The following is a 4,173-nucleotide window of genomic DNA, read 5'->3' as shown; positions in this document are numbered from 1 at the left end:
CAAAACCGCCAAATCCCGAGTCAAAGCAATGTGCTTGTCTACCTAAGGTTAGGATGTCATAAAATGTTGAGATTATATCTCATTTTGAGTCTCATGTCACTTCATTAGGCTAAACTAAAAGTTTACATTACAAAATGTGCATTTCATTTAGTTAAAATCACAACCCGGACTTTAGGCCCGTTTTACGAGGTGATAACGACTTTTTTGGGTTAGGCCTATTTCATATAAAGTTCTAGATCTCTTTCTTAGCTTTCCAACGCCACCGAAATCACCTTATTCCGAGTCTTTTAGAGAAAGTTATGCCTAAAATACGACAGGCTGTCAAACGCGCTTTCTTACGCAGGAGGAACCCGTTGAGGAAAGGACGCAGCAAGTGCTGCGCCTCTTCCAAGGGACGCAGCACCTGCTGCGCCTTTTCCTTAAGGCTTTCATTTTGTCTAAGTTTCCGTGTTTAACCTAAGTCGGTTGTTTCCGGATCTTTCTCTCCTTTCCTAAACTCTAATTCCGTGATTAGTATAAATAGAGACCTTCGGTCTCACATATTTCTCACGCGAGTGTCCGCCCTTCTCTTCTTCCTTTGCATTGTAGACCACGTTCTTACTTTTTGGCGTCTACGTGCTTGAACTTTCGACCACATAAACTCGGATCCTTCCGAGTACCAGCCTCGTTTTGCATGACCGACCAATTTGACCAACTCCACTACACCATAATCATTTAATCAATTCAATTTGCTTTTAAATCCTTTTTCATGGGCACTTTCATATTTGCATTATAGATCGAGTCGAGTTACCACTAAAACCGATTTAGTTAAATCTCGCGACGCTAACATGTAAGTCTGAGGGTGTAAAATCTCAATTTTATTTAATGTATTTTATTTAATGTATTTATTTTCTGTATTATAATTAATGTAAGAATTTATGTCATAAGCATGCTCGAAACCGTCTTTTAAAACCCTTTTAACGGAAGTAACACAGATCTGACGTGGGGAAGAATCACATCAACTGATGCGCCTTCTGGAAAGGGCGCGAGATCTCTGCGCGCCGCCTCTTCCAGGGGCTGCTTTCAGTTGATGCACTTCTTCTTCTTCCTCGGGTTTTTGTTCCTTTCTTCTTTTATTTTTCTTTCTTCATTCTTTCCCTCATTTCAACTAATAATTTTCAAATTAGTTTTTATGAATCCATTTCAATAATTTTCGACTTAAATCCCTTATAATTAATATTTGTGGGTTTTCGTCACAAATTCAAACTCGGATTTTAGAGACTCGATTCGTTCATATCAAGTCCCTTGATTTCGTCTTTGATACATGTTTTAAATCTGTTTTCTTCATCAATTCGTAATCTATTGTTTCCACCATTAACTTCAAGTTTGTAAATAAATCAATTCCAACATTGTAAATAATATCTAACTTATAATAATTCGTTTTAAATTGTTTTCTTTCACTTCATGACGATCCCAGATGCATGTAAATCAATTAATCACTTCTACTCGAGTTACCAATCAATAAATCAATGTAAATTAACCAACGAACATTAAAAAACCGCGAGTCTGACTTTCACAGTCAGAACCCAACTCAAGAACAGACACAGGAAGTGTTGCGCGTCTTCCAGAGGACGCAGCAGATGCTGCGCCTGTTCTGAGGTGGTTTCTGCCTCTGAACTCTTCTCGTTTTGACGTAGAGTTTCTAATTAGGATTTTAATTAACCATTATTCTTATTATCACCATATTTTCCATATTTTCCTTATTTTCCAAATTTCCGAATTTTCCTTATTTTCCATATTTTCCATATTTTCCTTATTTTCCAAATTTTCCTTTTCTTCAAATTTTCCTTATTTTCCAAATTTAAATCAATTTCCAATTTCCTTATTTTTTCCAATTTTCTAATTTTCATTTATTCTTTTATTTTATTTCTAAAACTCGTTTGGGCATGTTTATGACGTAAATTCAAGTTTATCAATTATAATTTATTTCTTTATTTCGTATTCGTATTTATTATGTATGATTTATTTACTTGGCATTCACATGTAATTAATCTAACATTCACTTCGACCCAATTGTATGTTAAATTACGTGTTCACCGACTTAGTATTAATTCTCACATGCTAGGATCAATTTATTGGATGTTGCATTGCATGCATATAATCGACAATATATCGAGTATAGATGATTTCTCTAATCTTTAGTAGAGGCCGCTATCGAGGCGGGCGGGATTAGGTGTTCGATCAAAAGAGCTTCCTAATACGTACCCTCACCCCTTACTCCAGATCTCTGTGAACATCCGTGTTCATTGGCATCCACGAGAGTCATTCTAGACATAGAATGCTAAGGGTAACGAGTTCTTGGTGTCTATGTCACTACTTTGTGTCTTGACATGACACGAAGTATTCGAACGGTTTCCAATTTTCCACAATAAATTGGTGGCGACTCCACAAATGCAAACGCTTGTTCCCAAGCGCCCCCGTGGCCCATGTCCACATTACCTTAAGACTAGAAATAGACAATTATTGATTACATTCGCCTCCCTGTGGTTCGATCCTGCTACCACTGTCTATAGTTGTAGTTGGATTATAAATTTTATTTTTGGTACTCACAACGACGGGTATCAAATTTTGGCGTCGTTGCCGGAGGCAATTGTTCTAATTTTTAGTTGTTTTATTTTAGTCCGTTTCTTAGTTTAAGGGACATTCGTTCCTTAAACTATTCTCATATTCTTTTTGTAGTTTCTTCTTATGCGCAGGTCACAGGGTGGTGAATTAGTACCGTTCAATCCTGAGATTGAGAAGACTTTGCGCGAGTTGAGACGATCATCAAGGATATTGCCGATAGAGGAAGAGCTGAGTACTCTGTCTAGTTACTACGAGAACGCTCTATTTGAGGAGGATCCACCTTCGTCTCCAGTTTCTACTTCATCAGCTGAGACAGTCACTTCTCTAGACTTTCTAGAAATGGCTGAAGAAGCAACTATTGCCATCCTCTGAAAGCCGACAGTTTGCAATCTCTACAAGGGATTTGCATTACCGAGGACGGACAGAAAATTCGAGCCGAAGCCATCTTATATCAACTTGGTTGAGAGAAACCAGATTTGGGGAGTGCGAATGAAGATGCAAACAAAGCACATGGAGACATTTATTGATTATTGCTGTTCCATACCCCCACCAACCGGTGTGACCCAAGACCAGGTGAAGGAGACCATGTTTATATTCTCTCTTCGTGATGCTGCAACGGAGTGGTATAGCGACCTGGATCGAGCTGCTAATGAGATAACGGACTGGAATTCATTGGCCTTGGCGTTTTACAAGAAGTATTTTTCTGCCTCGAAGACCAATGCCATTAGAGCTCAGATCACGAGCTTTAAACAGGGGTCTGATGAGAACTTTCATGAAGCATGGGTCCGTTTCAAGAAGCTGGTGCGCACCATTCCGCACCATGGGTTTAAAAAATGGAGTCTATGTAATCAGTTTTACAATGGGCTCTATGACGATCAGAGGGCTATCTTGGATGCTGCAGCTAGTGGCAGATTCCAGGAGAATATGGGAGAGACTAAGGGGTGGAAAATTATTGATGATTTGGCCACCCACAAAGCTGAGTATGGGAATTCCAGGGGAAATCAAAGGAGAAGTGCTGAATCTCCTTCTGTGGCTGCATTAGAAGCTATCACGGCGAGATTTGATAAGTACGAGTTGGGAGGAGCTTCAAAAGGAGGGATTTACCATGTAAATGCTGTTTCAGACGGTCCTTTCGTCTGTAAAAGATGTGGAGCTTAGGGACATATTTCAGACAATTGTCCTAGTCCCTTTGAGTCTTGTGCTGCCTTTCAACATTATATGCAGACAAACACTTATTATGAGCCAAATGTCCATCCAAACTTGAGGTGGAGCAGCCAGAATGTCTTGAATCCGACTCAACCTCCACAGCAGCAGCAAAATTATGTGCCCCCTCATAAGCAACAACAGTACCAAAAGCCTCCGTATGTCCCACAGCAGCAGCAGCAGTCCCAAAATTCCGATCTTGCTGAGTTGAAGAATTTGTTGCTAAAGGAGTCTCAAGCTAGAGAGGCCGGGATGAAGATGTTGGAGAGTCAAATTGCCCAATTGGCTAGTAAGAATACAACTCGAGCTCCAGGACATTTACCGACGCAGACGGACCAAAAAGAGACCCTTAATGCCATTACTTTG

At 39.6% G+C, this 4,173-nt stretch overlaps 1 non-coding gene across 1 annotated transcript; it reads right to left on the bottom strand.

The window, feature by feature from the left end:
• Positions 1–3,324: 3,324 nt before the first annotated feature.
• Positions 3,325–3,431, bottom strand: LOC141650198 (small nucleolar RNA R71). The gene has a single exon (XR_012546246.1). It is a non-coding gene; the product is annotated as a small nucleolar RNA R71 (small nucleolar RNA).
• Positions 3,432–4,173: the final 742 nt, after the last annotated feature.

This window comes from Silene latifolia, chromosome 3 (genome assembly GCF_048544455.1).
Source record: "Silene latifolia isolate original U9 population chromosome 3, ASM4854445v1, whole genome shotgun sequence".
Lineage (NCBI taxonomy): Eukaryota > Viridiplantae > Streptophyta > Magnoliopsida > Caryophyllales > Caryophyllaceae > Silene > Silene latifolia.
The sequence above is the reverse complement of the archived record's forward strand: the minus strand, read 5'-3'. Positions and strand labels throughout refer to the sequence as shown.